We start from the raw sequence: 20,047 nt of genomic DNA, 5'->3' as shown, positions 1-20,047 counted from the left end.
TTTAAAATGGTTTGACAGCATATGCTGTCAGATATTTTCTACTGCCCATGTTTGCTTTTAGCTAATAAAATAGGAAAGATAAGTCTGCCAGGGAATATTGATGGGTTTAATACTTAATTAGCTAAAGTGGAACTGAAAATGGAAGGCACATGGGAGGGGTATGGTGATAGTTTAAAACAGGCTATTAAAAGGGGTAAGGAGGGCATATAAAAGGGGGACATCTGACTGAAGGAGAGAGACAGAATTGGAGAGGGGAAAAAGAAAAATAGACAGACTGTGAGGAATTTTTGAAAAAGAGAGCTGAAATACATACAAATAGATACACACAGATAAAGAGAGGTTAAGAGATAGAAGGTATACAACCAACAATCAGAAACTGTTTTCTCCTATTATTATTTGGGTTTCAGTTGTTCAACTTGTTCAAATCAAATTCTGATTCTTTGAAACTCCAGTTGTGTCTATTAGTCGGATGTTTTCATCGGTTTACTACTGGTTTGGTCTATCTGGAGTTCTGATTCTACTCCACTGGGTGTTGCTGTTATTTGGCTATTGCTTTCTATTGGCCATAGTTGCATTTCTGCACTCGAGCCTGTTTCTTGCTGTATTGCTTTTCCTGCTGCTATTCTGCCCTGCTGCTACTGATAGTGCTGTGATTGCTGCTGCATTTTGTTGTCATTGTACTCTGCTGACGCCCCTTTTCTTCAATTGTCAAATATTTCCAGGTACACAACCTTTGAAACCTTGTATTGTTGAAAGTTTGAAGTTGAAGCAGAAATAAAGAAACGAACAGTTGTTTATGTTATAACATTGGTGTTAAAAATAGGTCGAATGTTAGTTGGGCTTGTATTTTTACTGCAAACTGCAAATATTCTGTATAAACTAGCATATATTCTGTTTAAGATGAACTGTTAGATAGCATGGTTCAATAGTAGTGCCAGTGTGACATAGGCAGCATGTTTGATTTAGTATACTTTCAGTTCAGTATAACTATCTGTTTGGCTTAGTTATGACTATATAACATAGAGTCATGGCAAGCACTTGTATGTATTTTTGCCTAGACCACTGAATTGACAAATCTGTGGTACTAGGTCCGGGATAAATGTATCCCAAACAAACTCTCATGCATTCACATTAAGGGTCTGGCTATGAATGCCAGCTTTCCTGTCAGATTATGTGTTCCAATATAGGTTCGATATCGGGTCTCGGTATAGATCCCTTGTTTCGAAATAATGTGATGATTGTTGAAGGAAACTAATAGTCGTTTTGAGTTCAATTAGTAGTAATTTTCCTAATAAAACAGCCAGTTTTGTTTATCAATTTCAAATAGGTTAGAGTTAAAAACAGAACTTGGAGGTCGTTAAATATAACTCAGTATATGTTGTTAGTTTGTTTGCAATCTCACTTAGCAAATTAATAAGCACGTTCACTCGATAAAGACAAAGCATGAGGTAACTCTCACCTCATAAACAATCAATCAGGTAATCAAACAAATTTAGGTCCGGCAAACATAATAAAGATTCAGTCTGTATTTGTTCAAACAAGCAAAGTTCGGTACCATCCTTCTTTTTAAAAAAAAAAACAAACGAGTGGAAACGTAGTCATTGCAGGATACCCTTCTAAAATAATGAGACGAGCCTCGCCAAATAAAGATGAAAATCGCGGGGCCCTCAATAACTAATCATAATACTTAGAATCTGGGCTAGGCCGTTTAGTAAATCTCATGGCCTTCTCAAAAAATAATAACGCGTTAGACTCTTTAGGCGCGGCTCAATTAAATCATGTTCTTAAATTCGGGTGCACATTGATGTGACCCAAATTCAAATCTCAACGAAGTCCAAATGTGTCGACGATCACGGGTGCATTGATTGTGACGTGGTTCGAGATGCATTTTCACGACGTTGCAATTCTATAAAAAATAAGTGATAATAATAAAAGCGGTTTAAACTTAATAAAAGCACATAAGTCACAACATGTATTTAAATCAGATATTTAGCCATTATAACAATTTAAGCGACCGTGCTAGAACCACGGGATTCGAGGGTGCCTAACACCTTCCCTCGGGTCAACAGAATTCCTTACTTAGAATTTCTGGTTCGCAGACTTCATTTGGAAAAGTCGAAAATTTCCTCGATTCGGGATTCAAGATAAACCGGTGACTTGGGACACCAAAAACCAAACCTTTCCCAAGTGGCGACTCTGAATTAAATAAATAATCCCATTTCGAATATTGTCACTTAAATTGGAAAAACTCCACCCGCGCATTTAACCTTTCGGGGCCGGGCGCGCAAAAAGGAGGTGTGACAACTCTTATTACTTACTGGGTTGGAGTACTCACATTACTCCCTGTAGCTCATGTGCAGATTCAGGTATTTCGAAACTCGGTAGCGGGTGTTGGTTGCTCAGACCGGCCGGTTGGGGTCGTGACATATACATGATAATGTTAATTATGGAAAGTGATTTGTTGCTAGGAATTTAAAATTTATTTATTTTAAAATGTTGTTGGTTCTTTTCGTAGTTTCCAATCTTATTTGGAATAGTAGAACATATTTTTTTTGGAATTCCTAAAATACATGCAGCTTTTCCTACATGCTTAAAGGTACAGATAAAATATGTCACGATCCAAAATCCACTAAGGGTTGTGATGGCGCCAGACCCCGCTCTCAAGAAAGCCAACCAAAATACTTAATTAAATTCTCGTTTTATTAGTTTTGAAAACTATGATTTTCCTTCAATTTTACTAGAAAAAGGTAATCAGTTCAAATTAAATATAAATATTAAGAAGTTAATACAAGATACCCTATAATCATCCCAGAACCCGGTATCACAAGTGCATGAGCATTTATTAGGGAATGAAATAAAATACAATGACTGTCTGGAATACAAAGTGGACAGAAATGTAAATATAGTACAATACTCTGAAGGAGACTCTGCTGGCTACGGGTCATCTCGATAAATGCAGCTCACCTAAGTTTCTGTATCAACCATGTCACTAGTCCACTAAGCCAATAACCACACATGAACCTCTACAACAAAAATGCACAGCAAGTGTAGTATGAGTACGAAAATAACGTGTACCCAGTAAGTATCCCGTCTAATCTCGAAGAAGTAGAGACGAGAGGTCGACTTCGACACTTACTAGTGGCCCAATAATGATATGTTCATAATATAATAAATCAAGGATTTTTATAAACAGGATTGTAATTGAATAGAATGAAGTAAATAAACAATTCTTTCTTTTATAGGAAATTCCCAAATTTCTTTTCATCATTTATACATTTTTCCTCAAGTTAGGAGAGTAAATATCAACAACAACAATAACAACAACAATAACCCAGTATAATCCCACAAGTGGGGTCTGTGGAGGGTAATGCGTACGCAGACCTTACCCCTACCCCGGGAGGCAGGGAGGCTGTTTCTAGGAGACCCTCGGCTCAAGACAGCAACAAGAGATGATATATTAGTACTATCAATAGACTCATACTAAAATAACATAAAATACATAACATAACATAAATAACAAAATAAGAGCAATATAAGAAATATAGGAAATACGAAAAAGATGGAAGGTATACTAATATCCAACAGATAAATCCCTGCATCAGTAGCTGATCACTAGCATCCTAAGATTAACTCCTAACTTGCTAGTCTCACTCTAGTGCGCTGTAGAAATATCCACAACTTCCCCATAACCTACAACTTTAATGCTCGACCTCCACAATCCCCTATCAAGGGCCATGTCCTCAGTAATCCTAAGACGCGCCATGTCTTGCCTGATCACCTCTCCCCAATACTTCTTAGGTCTCACTCTACCTCTCATCATGCCCACCACAGCCAGTCGCTCACATCTTCTCACTGGTGCATCAGTGCTCCTCCTCTGAATGTGCCCGAACCATCTGAGTCTTGCTTCCCGCATAAATCCCAAGGCAAGCAATACAAGCATGCACAATTCATGCCGAGGACGTACTACCCGATTTAACAATAATTAAAATATGCACAACCAGAGGGTCGAATGGCGCGAACCATAGATGCATCTATTACCCCACTCGCGAATCATACATGTGACGGGCTCAAATATAAATAAACACAACAATCAGTCAATCAAGAATTCATCAGGGAACAATTATCCAAAGACAAGCCAATTCTCTTTTAACAATTCAAGAAAATGAAGTTCAATCTTTTAGAAAGTCACTTACTGATTCGGTGTGATTTATGCAACTCAAACCGTCAATAAGATTACAACTATTCCAAGTATAACATGCTTTTGGGTCCTAGACTACCAGGACTTTAACATAATAGTAACTACGCACGGACTCTTGTCACCTCGTGCATACGTAGCCCCCACAAATAGGAGCACAAATCCAATTAATTCACCTATGAGGACAATTCCCTCATACAAGATTAGAAAGGAGACTCACCTCGTTCCGAAGCCTATATCCCAATTCAAGAACACGCTCAAACCTCCAAATTGGAGCCAAACGATCCAAAACTATTCAAATGGGGTAAGAACTAGTCAATACATGCTCAAAAGTTCATATTCTAGTCATTAAACCAATTTCCCAACCCTAAATGCAAGGTTCCTAAAATTCATCCTCTGGCCCACATGCCCGGATTTCGGAAATTTTTGAAGAAAGTTGTTACCCATAACCTAAGGATCAAGAATATATGATTTTTACTCCAGTACCTAACAAATTTTGTGGTTAAATCTTGTTTTTATCAAACTCTAGGTTTTTAATCTAAAACCCTCGATTTTCCCTAATTTTCACATGTTAATCTACCCATAATCTATGTATTTAACTCATGTTGTGTAGAAATTACTTACCTCAAAGTGCTAGGTGAAAACCCTTTTCCAAGAGCTCTAAAAATCGCCTAAGAGGATGAAGGGAATGAGCTAAATGGTCTAAGTCTCGAAATTAATAGCTGGACACAGCCCTCTGATGTCGCATTTGCGACAGGAAGATCGCAAATGCGAAGATTGCATTGTTACATTGCAATTGCTATCATACCAGTATTAGCAATCATATTTCTTAGCAATTCACTCTGAAGTTATCCCAAATCTCACCCGAGCCCCCGGTGCTCCAAACCAAACACCCGCACAAGTCTAAAAACATAACACGGACTTGCTCGAAGCCTCACATCACATCAAACAACATTAAAACCATGAATCACACTCCTATTCAAGCTTAATGAACTTTAAGATTTCAAACTTCTACTTTTAGTGTTTAAACCTATCAAATCACGTCCGATTGACCTCAAATTTGCACACAAGTCATATTCGACATTACGGACCTACTACAACTTCTAGAATTGGAATCCGACCCCGATATCAAAAAGTCAACTCTCGGTCAAACTTCCAAAAAACCTTCAAATTTCTATCTTTAGCCAAATGACCCCAAAATGACCCACGGACCTCCGAATTCACTTCCGATCGCGCTCCCAACAGTAGAATCACCATACGGAGCTATTCCCAGACTTAGAATCCTAAACAGACATCCATAATGGGTCTTCCACAACCCGATGCGGACATACGCCCAAGTCCAAAATCATCATGCAAACCTGCTGGAACCTTCGAATCCCGATTTCGAGGTCGTTTACTCAAAAATTCAATATTAGTCAATTCTTTCAACTTAAAGCTTCCGAAATGAGAATTTTCTTTCCAATTCAACCCCGAACTTCCCAAAACTCAATTCCGATCATGCGTTCGAGTCATAATACCTGAAGTGAAGCTGCTCATGGCCTCAAACTGTTGAATGACGCGCTAGAGCGCAAAACGACCGGACGGGTCATTACATTTTCTCCCACATAAACATACATTCGTCTTCGAACGTGCTAAGAACTGCGCTGGAGTTTTCCGAAATCACTGTTTAACACCTCGTGCACCTTTCCGTGCTACTACAACCCAGTTGAGCACATTAGCTCGATCAATTCTAAAGATATCCCCTTTTATTCAAGCAAATAAGCTTAGAGCCCAATCCTAACATCCAGAATTCTCAACCAGGCCTGCTTCCAATATATGAACATCGTATCAATCACTACACAAGGTACCAGAACATGACTGTATACCTTTTTCTGAATTCTCACCATGCACCACATCATTCACAGGACCATAATAACATTCTCTGATCATAATAACCAACATTCCCCGAATCTGATGCTCACAACGCACCTCAAGATATATATAAGTCTTGTTCCAACTCTCGCAATACCGCCACGACAAAAGAGATGTGTAGAAATTTATAACCAACTACGAAGTCGAAAATCATTGAGTCTATACTTTTGACAAGAATCATTACCTCATTCTGAACCAAATAATGATCTTTGCTCTTTAATATAATTCATATAATCTGACTGCACTGATCCTAGATCCAATAACCTTGTCTCACCCAGTGCAAACTGCTCAGGCAACAAACCACTCCAGTCATGACCAAAAGTCTCATATGATGCCACAACGTGCCAATGGGCTACCCACTCGAGCGGGATACATAAGGAAAATGAACTCTGGAAAGGACTACTCAAATCACGTAACCTATATGAACTTTCCTCAGAAAATGGGAAACAAAACACACATAATATAATATAAGGTACTGTAATTATCATCACACCGTTGCGGCGCGCAACCCGATCCAAACAACATACCCATGGAGGCATGCCACCTGATCCACACATAAAATTCACATAAGGAGATACACATCGAGCTAAATTGCTCATTACAACACAATACTGAATATCGATCACAAGCATGCTAAGTGCATAATACAATCCCTGAGGGAACATGTAATGCCATACGCTAACAAACTCGAGCACAACTAAGGTGCGATATATGTTCTGAAACTAAAGAGCCATCTTGCTCACATAACACCATCGCTACACGAAACCTCAACATATAAAAGATTTACCAAGCCGTTTCGCAACTCACACGACACAATATAGCATTACATGAAATAGCCGGCGACGAAGCAACATCCAACGTCCGAATACTCCTCCATAAGGAGAGCTATGCTGAAATGAACACATTAGGCCTGATATAGAGCCCATATTCACATTTAAATCCATCCACAGACCTCAAGCCGATTCTAATCGTACCGAACTAGGACAATAATCATTTTTGGGTCCATAATAACCCCTTTTCCCATAACACACAAGTACAACCCTCATAACCAAAGTAGTCCTCCACAATCCACAACCCAATAAACCGAGTGCCCTCCGAGCATAAATTCTCAAATTAATGATATCACCATAATATTCGTACTTGGTTTCATTATTCAATCAATCAAGTAACTACATGACATACTTATACAATCTTCCCGTGAGGCACGCTCCCACGACCTTCCGCTAATAGATAACAAGTCTGCACATCCATACCACTGGCCGCACTAACGCTGAAAAGCGATCAAGAATTCATAACCAGGATGCCAAGCCTCTTTCACAAAACACCAATCTCAGGAGACGGTGAAGACAATGCCAGCTTACTCTAATCATTCAAATCCATTTCACGCTCATCTGAGCTCATGACATCCTTGTCAACACCGAACCGCAACCTTGATCCTCACCTTCAACTTCCATACCACTCACTGCACCTAATATGCTAACATGCGATAGTACAAGAATTTCATCACAACTCCTAAACCACTAACATAGTAAGCACTTCCTCGCCTGGAAACATTTTACTTAGCTCATTCCAAGAGAACCACAGCAACACGCGAGTGAATTCTCATAACCGCAGAAGATGCAATTCTTCAAATAGTGGCTTAAACCACCACAACCCTTCCGGGATCCGCCTACACATAACAAGCCATAATGCTTGAATACTTCCTAACAATATCAACTACGGTGGTCGTCGAGCCTTGCACGCACCGCCATCACTATGCCAGTTCACCCATGGCTAAACAATCTATCTTCTTTTAATTCATCCTTAACTTTCCTTAGAGATAATAATAGCTCCATTCCTTACATCACCAACCTGAATCCGTACTCACCTTGAGTGACCCCATTCCACGAGACCACCCTGTCTCCAAACCTATGAATTGTTTCATACACTCCTTGTACGCACCTTCGCATCTTCAACTGATACACCCGTTCTGATGATTCCTTTATAAATCCAAAGTAAACATTTTGAGGCTTTTATCATAATCTACTACAAAAGCTTGATTCTTAACCATACTGCAGGCTTGAACCCTTAGGCACCGCATTTTTGACCTTTGAATTCACTAGGACCGTTATTAAGAGTAACCCACTCTGACATGGTCCCGAATATAATCAACTACAAAGCTCCGCTAGCACATGAACACCCATCTCGATGAAGCACCCTACTGAATCACTTCCTTGTAAGTCACCTTCGTACGAAACATAAACCCTGAGTCTTCCTAAAGCTTGAACATGAGCTAATCTAGCCAACTATAGCACACTCTTACCGATTCCTTTGCTCAAATTACCATGTATGTTCTTTTTCCCTAGCCGAAACAACTTACCAATACGCTGATAACTTAAAACCTCACAAGAAGATAATCATACAACCCAATCATAGGCGGTGGGACTCTCCCACTTAGCTTGAAGCCACTATTACACGACTTTGGAACCCACCAAGATTCCTTACCCCTTATTGACATGACCTTGCACAGTTAAACTGTCAGATTCCTCGAAATCTTTCCTTTAGAATTTCATGAACACTCTGAATCTCTAGCAACATTCACATATTAGACCTCTTACTGGATAGCTAGCAGGATTCTTCGCAGAAGCTTTACCAACCACGCGACTGCTGATCTTCTCACAAGAGATAACCCACCTGTAGATATTACACGCCGACATCTTTCAACGCCACTGCACGAGGCACAATCACTACGTCATTTAGACCCATCAAGAGCTCGTGCTCATTTACCAATTGTAAGAGTCTGGTCACTTCTTAGGTCCATCAACTAAATGTGCAACAATATCTTCCAATTCAAAGTTATGTTGCATCCTTCTTCATATCAAGCAACTCCTTTACGTCATATCAAATCTCCCGCCGTTATGCTAGCCAATATTTCAAATTAAGCTCGTAGACCCAATCATTGTCCAATAAAAATTCCCAAATCACTCCAAACTTTACTCAAGGGTGCAGTTATCCTACTACTGAATCTACGTGCTGCTCTGCCACCCTCCTACTTCGGCCAAACCCTCTTCTTTAAGCAACTATTTGACTTCCGCTTCTTATACTTGGCCTTCTAGAAATTTATCCACCGCGTGACACTTTCCACATGTCCTTCATCATCCTTCGCTGCTCAGCTGATGCCTTAGATCAAATCTAAAGTCTTGTTACCCCATCAACCCAAATTTGAACATTCTTAGCCCGATTGCCTCCCCCCGGGAATAAAATACCGAATCTCTAAATCATGCACTGAGCAAACCTCCCTTCAAGTCATGCACTGCCCCGACACGTAGGCAAGCAGCCTACCATCACATCAATACCGTGTGACAACCAATCATAAGCATCAGGGAAACTTGTGCCTAGCCTCAAAGCTCTCAAAAGTATAGCTGCTGAGCTGAAACGACAGAATATCCTTCCATAAGGCGATGCCAATAGTCAAATCAACTACACCGGGAGAAGCATCCCGTACCACCTCTGTAGTACCTTTAAAATTTCTCAAGTCCTGATTTATAATAAGCGCTTAGCATCGCATAAGATATATTAGGAAGGAAACAAAGGCATAAGCCTTAAAGGAATCAAATCGCACGATGAGGAAATCAAGAAGGGAAGTGCTCCTAACAGCCTTATAGCCTCCCAAAGATAAGTACAGATATCTCCGTATCGATCCGCGAGACTCTACTATACTTTCTCATGACTCGTGAGACCTAAGGGAACCTAGTGCTCTGATACCATGTTGTCACGACCCAAAATCCACTAAGGGTCGTGATGGCGCCAGACATCGCTGTCAGGCAAGCCAACCAAAATACTTAATTAAATTCCCGTTTTATTAGTTTTGAAAACTATGATTTTCCTTCAAATTTACTAGAAAAAGGTAATAAATTCAATTTAAATATAAATGTTAAGAAGTTAATACAAGATACCCCATAATCATTGATAACTAGGGATTTTGATACATTTTGTACTCCTTCTTGCTTAAGTTTTGATTAGAAATGTGTACAAAATAGTCCCAAAGGCTCACAAGTTATGCTTGATTGCAGGTTTGATCAACAAGGTGACAAGATGTCAAAAACCAGCTCAAAAAGGAGTGAAACTTGCACCATTACCAAAACAAGGCAAAGCTTAGTCAAACAGGGCTAGTGCGGCCGCACACCCTTCTGTGCGGTCTGCACAAGTAAAGTTTAGAGAGTGTGCATCTCAGGCCAACAGGCAATGCGGCCTTAAAGGATTTTTTGCAGTCCGCATTGGATTCACTATGGCCGCACTCGATTTGGTGTGGTCCGCATAGCCAAGGTTCAGAGAGTTGCCAGTTTGAAGATTGAAGCCCAATGCGGTCCGTGCTCCATTTCATGCGGACCGCACTAAAAGCCACCGCGGCCACACTCGATTTTGTGAGGTCCGCATTGCCCAATTTCAGAGAGCTGGATATTCAAGTCAAGACCCTTAGTGCGGCCGCACTTGATTTTGTGCGGTCCGCACTAGCCCCGCAAGGGTATTTTTGTCCAAAATTATCAACTTAGTATAAATAGCTTCTTTTCCCATTTTTTGGTCATCGGTTGCACTAAAGGCTGCGCTCGTGACTTTGCTTCTTTTATCAGTTTTGAGTAATTTTAGCTTCATTTCAACATTGAATCTTCAAGTTTAATTTAGCAATTAATTAATATGAGTTTTTCTTCATCTATTTCTTTGTTTTCTTCTCTAGTTATGAGTAGCTAGACCCATAATCTAGGGTTATGGCTCAACCCTAGTGTGGGTAATTGACGGGTCTTGTGTTTTAGGGCTTGATTGACTATGGGTGTTTGATATTTTGGAGTAATTTCATGTTTAATTGTTGAATTAGTGGTTGCAAACACTAGTTTGTGTTTAGTTGACTTTGGCTCTTCTTGAGAAAGAGAGCATAAGTCTCTGAAGTTGGTCTAACAAGGAATTGGGGCGTACTCAAGAGATTAATAGCCCTAATTAAAGGGTTAAACCTAGAGATAGTAATACCCGACTTGAACCTTGATTGCTTGTGCAAATTTGCATACCCAATTGGCCTTGAAAAAGTCAATTCGGGCAAAATCACTCGAACTACCGAGAGGTGTAGAGTGAGTAGAATCGTGCAATGGTTATATCATACTCCCCAAATGTTACAATCATGCCTTAGACTCAAGTATCCGTCAATTGACCACCTAGGCGAAAGTCACTACCCTAGTGCCGTTTACTTATTTGAACAACTTGAAATAGATTAATCGTAGCTTTATTTAGCTTAATTTAGCAATGTAGCATTATAAATTAGAATTATCATCAAATCCAAAAATGTATAGAAGTGCAATTAAGAGTAAATAAACAACTCTCAATTAGATAGGCACTCAACTCCAACATCTATCTCCCTATGGAAATCGATCCCGGCCTTAATCGGGTAATAGCTGGTTCGACCTCTCTCGCTACTCAATAGTAGTGCAGGGTTGGCCTCGATAACTTTTTGGCGCTGTTGCCGGGGAGCTAATGGTTTTGGATATCTATCTAAATAGTTTTGTGTATTATTCTTCTTTCCTTCTTTGTTACTAATTTCTTTGTGTCACAACTTCAGGTACCAAGTGGCAGCAAACAACGCCAATGAACCTCTTGGAAATATGATTGAGGGGGAGGAGGTAGATGATGTCAGAGATGATGAGATGCCTATTGTACCTCAAGGACAACATAGAGCCTGCCAGGCCAATGCTAATCCCAATGAAAATATTCCAGACCCTCCTCTGCCACCTCCAAGAGTAGCTCATAGAGTGCTTCCGAACCAAGGCTATGCAAGTGCTATTGTCCCATCCCGAAACCGGGCGGGCAATTTTCAAATAACTAATGTGATGCTGACATTGCTGGAGTAGCATGGGTATTTTACGGGCGCAACCAATCAAAATGCTTACAAACACCTCAAGGGGTTCATGGATACCTGTTGGGGGAGCAAGCAAACTAATGTGTCCGAAGATGCACTACGATTGAGACTCTTCCCATTCTCACTTAGAGGGAAAGCATTGGATTGGCTCGAGCGACTTCTCGACCATTCCATCACTACTTGGGATGAGTTAGCGAACAAGTTCATTGCAAAAAATTTCTCACCGGGGCATATGGCAGCATTGAGAAATGAGATCTTGGCTTTCAAACAGGAGCCAACCGAACCTTTGCATGAGATTTGGGAGCGTTATAGAACAACGGTGGAGGAATGCCCCAACAATGATATGACCGAGGCGATGATCCAACAGACTTTTTATCGAGGTATTAACACCACAAACCAATGCATAGTGAACCAACTTGCTGGGGGCAACTTCATGAAGCTGTCTTATGATGAGGCTTGTGACATTCTTGATGAGATGGCTGACACTTCTTCCGCTTGGCAAAGTATACCCAATGTGCCCTAGGGTGACTCCACGGCTACTCATTTGCACAAGGAGTTACATGATCATGGGCAGGCTATAGCTGAGTTGACAACTACAATGAACCAACTAGCAAAGGCACAGTTGCAACAAGTTCAAAATCCTCGCCAAGTGAATGCTATGGAGGGTGTCAACATGCTTGTCAACAAAAGAAGACAAATAGGGCAACAAAACCAAGGGAATCCGGAGCAATTTGACAATGATTGTGGTGGATTCCAAAATGATGGTTATGATGAACAAAATGAAGAGGTGCATATGTGAATAATTATCAAGGCCAAAGGGGAAATTCTTCCAAGCAATAACAATGGAGACCCCAAGGCAATTGGGGCAATCAACAACAACAAGGCAATGGTAATTGGGGGAACAACAACCAAAACTTCAACTGGGGAAATTAGAACAAAAATCAAAACAATCAGGGAAATTGAACTAGTAACAACAACAATTGGGGCGGTAACAACAATCAAGGTGGATGGAACAATTGAAACCAAGGAAACCGGGGGCAATGCTTTCAAAGGCCCCCAATGTACCAACAACCGAACAATCTGCCTCCATTTCCATCCCAAGGTCCTAGTTCTTCTAGCAATGATATAGGGAGAATTGAAATGATGTTCGAACAAATAATGAAAAAGAATGCGGACTCTGATGCTCAGTTGGCTTCCCATAATACCTCTATCAGAAATTTGGAGGTATAGTTAGGCCAAATCTCACAGTCTTTAAATACTCGTCCTAAGGGGCTCTGCCTAGTGATATGGTAGCAAACCCGAAGGGTGAGAACAATCATGTTATGGCGGTAACTACACGGAGTGGACGAGGCGGTGATCTGAATGCCTCCAAACAAAAGCAAATTTTAAGTGATGAAGTTGAGTTGCAAGAAGATGAAGTTCCTTTGGCAGTTAAAAATGTGCTTGATGACAATGTGAACTAGGAAGTAAGGATCAACATTCAAGATGCCGAGGTGAAAACTCAAAATGATGTGAACCCGTCTAGGGAACATGTAATAGACATGCTAGAGCTGGTTGTGCCTAAAGCCACGGATCCTTTGCCAAGGCCACCCCACCTTATCCTCAAATGCTCGCGAAGCAGAAAAATGAGAATAAGTTTAAAAAGTTCATTGACATGATGAAGAGCTTATCCATTAATGTGCCTTTAGTGGAGGCTCTTGAACAAATGCCGGACTATGCTAAATTCATGAAGGACTTGGTGACAAAGAAACGGTCCATAGATTGTGAAACTATAAAGATGACCCACCAAGTTAGTGCAATAGTGCATTCAATGGCCCCGAAGCTTGAAGATCCCGGTGTTTTCACCATTTCTTGCACCATTGGGAGTGCGGATTTTGCTAAGGCTCTTTGTGATTTGAGGGCTAGTATCAATTTGATGCCCTACTCAGTTTTCAAGACTTTGGGTATTGGGAAACCTAGGACAACTTCCATGAGATTGCAAATGGCGGATAGATCGATGAAGAGACCATTGGGTATTATTGATGATGTGCTTGTCCAGGTAGACAAATTTATCTTGCTAGCTGATTTTGTGATCTTGGACTATGAGGTGGATTATGAAGTCCCAATCATATTGGGGAAACCTTTCCTTGCTACTGGGAAGGCCTTAGTTGATGTGGAAGAAGGGGAACTTACCTTCCGGGTGGGTGATAAAAAAGTGGTCTTTCATGTGTGCAAGTCAATGAAGCAGCCCAATAGTACCGAGATGTGTTCTTTTGTGGACCTTGTCATAGTAGTGATAGTTTATGATACAAGTGCAATGATCAGTGTGGAGGACCCTCTTGAGGCCGTTTTGTTGAATCTTGATGTCAATGAGTATGCAAGCCAAGTGGACTGCGTGAATGCTTTACATGGAATGGGCTTGTACTCTTACGAGCCTAGGAAACTATCTCTGGACCTTGAAATAAGATAACTCCACCAACAAATCCTTCAATTGAGGAGACTCCGGTGTTGGAGTTGAAACCATTGCCTCCACACCTCAGGTATGAGTTCTTAGGACCAAATTCTACTTTTCCAATTATTCGTTCCTCTTGTCTTACTAACATGCAGGTTGATGCCACATTGGCGGTGCTTCAAAAGTGGAAAAAAGCAATTGGATGGACTTTAGCTGATATTGGGGGGGGGGGATAAGCCCTGCATCCTATATGCACAAGATTATTTTGGAAGATGATGCAAATCCCTCCTTGTAGCATCAAAGAAGATTGAACGAGTCAATGCAAGAAGTTTTTAAAAAGGAGGTGATCAAGTGGTTGGATGCCTGGGTTGTGTACCCCATCTCTGATAGCTCGTGGACTTCACCAGTGCAATGTGTACCGAAGAAGGGTGGCATGACCATGGTTAGAAATTCACAAAATGAGTTGATTCCTACCAGAACCGTCATAGGTTGGAGGGTATGCATGGACTACCGCAAGCTAAATAAAGTGACCCGCAAGGATTACTTTCCATTGCCTTTTCTTGATCAGATGTTAGACCGACTTGCTAGGCGTGCCTTCTACTATTTCTTGGATGGATATTCTGGGTAGGAGAAGACCACATTCACTTGTCCATATGGCACCTTTGCCTTTTCTCGGATGTCTTTTCGGTTGTGTAATGCACCGGCTACATTTCAGCGGTGTATGATTGCCATTTTCACCGATATGGTAGAAGACATTTTGGAGGTGTTCATGGAAAACTTTAGTGTTGTGGGGGATTCATTTGATGAGTTCTTGAAGAATCTTGATATAGTTTTGGCCCGTTGTGAAGAAACTAATCTTGTTCTCAATAGGGAGAAATGCCACTTTATGGTGGAAGAGGGCATAGTTCTTGGGCATAAAATTTCAAAGCATGGTATTGAGGTAGACAAAGCAAATATTGATGTGATTTCAAGGCTCCCTCCCCCTACCTCTGTCAATGGAGTTAGAAGTTTTCTTGGGCAAGCGGGGTTCTACCGGAGATTTATTAAGGACTTTTCGAAGGTAGTGAATCCCCTGTACAAGTTATTGGAAAAAGATGCCAAGTTCGTGTTTGATGAAAAATGTATGCAAGCCTTTGAACTTCTCAAGCATAAGTTGACCACCACTCCTATCATTACCGCACCTAATTGGAGCTTACCCTTTGAGCTTATGTGTGATGCAAGCGATGTTGCGGTTGGGGAGGTTTTGGGTCAAAGAGTGAACAAAATATTTCATCCGGTGTACTATGCGAGCAAGACAATGAATGTTTCTCAAGTGAACAACACAGTGGCCGAGAAAGAGCTTTTGGCTATTGTGTTTGCAATGGAAAATTTTTGGCCGTATCTCATGGGTGCTAAGGTTATTATTCATACCAATCATGCCGCACTCCGGTATTTGATGAAGAAGAAGGATTCCAAATCTAGACTGATGCGATGGGTCTTGTTACTTCAAGAGTTAGATTTGAAGATTATGGACCGAAAGGGTAGTGAGAACCAAGTGGCGGACCACTTGTCCCGCTTGGAGGAGGAGGGGAGGCCTCGTGATGGCTTAGAGATCAATAATTTATTTCCCGACGAACAACTCCTTTCAGTGTCGGTGAATGGTATGCCATGGTTTGCGGATGTTGCTAATTTCCTTGTGATTGGGATAATCCCGTGTGAGCTATCTTCTAACCAAAGGAAGAAGCTCAAACGGGATAGTTTGGATTTATATTGGGATGAGTCGTACTTGTTCAATATTTGCACGGATAGTGTGATCCGAAGGTATGTCCCGGAGGAGGAACAATTGAGTATCTTAGAGGCTTGCCATTCCTCACCCTATGGTGGTCATCATGGTAGGGTGAGTAACGCCTCAAAAGTTCTTAGTTGTGGGTTTTAATGGCCAACATTTTTCAAATATGCAGGTGATTTTGTGAAGAGAAGCGACGAATGCCAAAGAGCGGGTAGAATTTCGAAGAAAGATGAGATGCCTCTCAATACCATTATTGAAGTAGATATCTTTGATGTATGGGGAATTGATTTCATGTGCCCATTTGTTAGCTCTTGTGGGAACACACACATTCTTGTGGTGGTTGACTATGTCTCGAAGTGGGTTGAAGCCATGGCTTTACCTAACAATGAAGCCCGGAGTGTTGTTGCATTTCTCAAGAAGAGCATTTTCACAAGGTTTGGCACTCCTCGTGCGATTATAAGTGATATGGGGTCTCATTTTTGTAATAAAGCTTTTGATTCCTTACTTGCAAAATATGGCGTCAATAACAAAGTCTCTACCCCTTATCATTCTCAAGCAATTGGTCAAGTGGAAGTCTCCAACATGGAAATCAAGAGCATATTGTCAAAGACTATTAATGCTAATAGGACCGATTGGTCAAAGAAGTTGGATGACGCTCTATGGGCTTATAGAACTGTTTATAAGACTCTGATTGGTATGTCTCCGTATCGGTTGGTGTTTGGGAAAGCTTGCCATCTACCAGTTGAGTTAGACCACAAGGCCATGTGGGCTTTGAGGAAGCTAAATCTTAAATGGGATGTTGCAGCCAATCTTCGTGTGGAGCAGCTCAATGAACTTGATGAATTCAGATTACATGCCTACTCCAGTTCATCCTTGTATAAGGACAAGATGAAGTACCTTCATGATAAATATGCTCGTGGAAAGGAGTTCAAAGTAGGTGATTTGGTTCTCTTGTTCAATTCTCGGTTACGTCTGTTTCCGGGAAAGCTGAAGTCAAAATGGAGTAGACCCTTTGAAATGATGTTTATGACCCCGTTTGGTGCACATGATTTGAAGAACAAAAATGGGGAAGTTTTCAGAGTTAATGGGCATAGGGTCAAACACTACTTGGGAAAAATTGATAACAGCCACGTGGTGGCACTTCTTCATCTCAAATGATTTGATGGTAACCTGCGTCGTGTCGCGACGTTAAATCAGGCGCTTCTTGGGAGGCAACCCATGTGTTCTTCTTCTTATTTTTCTTTTATTTTCATTGTAGTATAGGATTTATTTTTGGACTGACTGGTTGTGAGATGCTACAGGATTGTGTTGATGCAGTGTAGGATAAAGTGAAAAAAAAATTGTTTAAGTCTCTGAAGTTTGCAATGCGAACCGCACTACATTTTGTGCAGCTGCAAAGAACTTAGTATGGGGGCACAAAATCAGTGCGGACCACACTGATGATGGGTGTAAAAATCCAACTCTCTGAAGTTTGTCACCGCGGCCGCATTACATTTTGTACGGTCCACGGTGGACCACTACGGCCGCAAAGCATTTTGTGCGGACCGCAGTGATTGCCTTCTCAAACATGTATAATGCTGTGTGGTGCGGACCGCATTGCATTTTATGTGGTCCACGGTGGGCAGGTAAGCTGGGCCCCAGGACTTTTTCTATAAATAGTACCCGAGGCCCTTATTTTGAACTCTTCGATCTTTTAACTCTCAGAGCTTTAAAAATCGTTGTTCATCTCCACTTATTGCACGTAGCTGATCATTAAGGCCTAATCGTCATCACAACATCTTACTTCTGGTACTTTCATCTCTTTTCAATTATTCATTTTATTATTTTCATTAAATTTTTGTTTTCTTGGCTTTTCTTCCGTTCTTCCCATATTTCTTTCGATTTGATAAGAATAGGTAAGTTACTTTCTTGTTCAAAGTAGGATTAGGTAGTTAAATGACTGAACCAACATTTAGGGACCCTGTAATAGGTGAATAATTGGACTTACATTGAACATTTCATGAACCCTAGGTTGGTGTTGTGTTTTGGTACTCAGTGCAGACCGCGGTGGAAATTGTGCGGTCCGCGGTGCCTCTGTGCGTCCGCAATGGCATTTTGTGCGGACGGTATTGAAGAAGTCTTGAAACCTGATCATTGAGGACCGCAGGCGCATTGCATTTTGTGCGGTCCGCGGTGCCTCAATGCAGACCGCATTGCCATTTTGTGCGGTCCGCGGTGCATTTACTCAGAGAGTGGGTAGTCTGAACCCCACCTCTGTGCGGACCGCAGTGCCATTTTGTGCAGTTCGCATTGGCCTCTATGCGACCACACTACATTTTATGTGGACTGCATTCTGCAATTTGTTTACTGTCTGCAACTACTTTTCCTACAACTCTGAATTACATTGATTATATGGATACTAATAAAGCATGATTGAATTTGTTTGCAGACAGGCAAAAGTGGTAAACAACCAGGCAGGGGAGAGTCCTCCCGGGGTGGTAAAGGCAAGAACATGATAAGACTGACCCCACAAGTCCATCAAAATATAAAGAACACAAGGAAAATCATTAGAGCGGCAAATAGGGTCATTGACCAGTCGGGGAGTGAGTGTGAGCCCTCCCGGGATATATCTTCAGAATCTGTGCCAGAGTATGTTGAAGACTGGCCGGAGAGAAACAGATTGAGAGATACACCTTCACCTCCAGCTTCTCCCACTGCCCAAGCTTTAGTACGGGTTTCTTCTAAGTCGTCTGAGGGCTCAGCTGCCGGTAGTGGAAATGAGTACTCCACCTCTCCCACAGCTTCATTATCCGGAGAGGGTGCAGTACCAGATGACGGGGAAGAAATGGAAGGGGGTGATACTCAGGTTGGCGGGGTAGAACGAACAAGAAAATCGAAGGTATGGCAAGACCGTTTTGTGAGTGAGGTGGCCTACCATAAATTCAGAGACTGATGGCCTGTGAGGAAATTGATTCCGGAGCAAAGTTTTGTGGATAGAGACCTCTTGCCTCACAACCCCAATGTGAGAAGACAGTTTAGAGAGAGAGTGGGTTGGGAGTACTTCTTAAAAAACTGTGAGGATGCAAACGAGCACCTGGTCAAGGAATTCTACACCAATGTTAACCACATCAAGAAGGGCACCAAAGTGACCAAGGTGCGGAATTTGAAAGTACTATTTGACGGGAAAGCAATAAATGACTACTTGGGCTTCAATAAGGAGGATGAATCACTGTATCTAGAGAAGATGGCATTAGGTGAGGAGGCTCGTCCTTGGTTGGCCTAGTACTTGGCAATCCTAGGTACCACCCCGACTGGTTGAATGCGGGAGTGAAGATTTTAAGGAGAAGTTTGAATTTCGAGGATAAAGGGTGGGAGACGTTCATGTGCAGTAGATTGGACCCCACTATCCCTCTGCACTGGGCGGTACTAGTAGCATCAATTATGGCGAGGTACCCAATTAACGTTGGGAATGTGATGTCTCGGGTTATTACGCAGGTAGTGAGTGAAGGTGACAGAAACTACCCCTTCCCCAGCTTCTTAACCATGTAATTCAGGGACCTAAAGGTAGAGAAGTGGAAATTTGATATCAAAGTGAAAGCAAAGGCCCCATTTTTATGGTACAGCATGTAGGGTGATGACAACCCTAAAAGCAAGAACTATAAGGGATAGCCACTACTTCAACTGGCTAGTCAGAAGAGCCAGTAGTGGTAGTGGCTCCTACTTAGCCTTCTTCCACCTCAGCGGACATGCCCCCTAGTCCATCCACTTCGGCAGTTCCAGACATACCCTCTACCACGGCCTACCCATTTACTGCCCACCGTCTGAGCCTGGCCCTTCTCAGCATCAATAACTGGATACAGACAGCTTCCTCTAAGTTGTTTA

Source organism: Nicotiana tabacum, chromosome 20 (genome assembly GCF_000715075.1).
Source record: "Nicotiana tabacum cultivar K326 chromosome 20, ASM71507v2, whole genome shotgun sequence".
NCBI lineage: Eukaryota > Viridiplantae > Streptophyta > Magnoliopsida > Solanales > Solanaceae > Nicotiana > Nicotiana tabacum.
Note: the sequence above shows the minus strand (reverse complement) of the source record.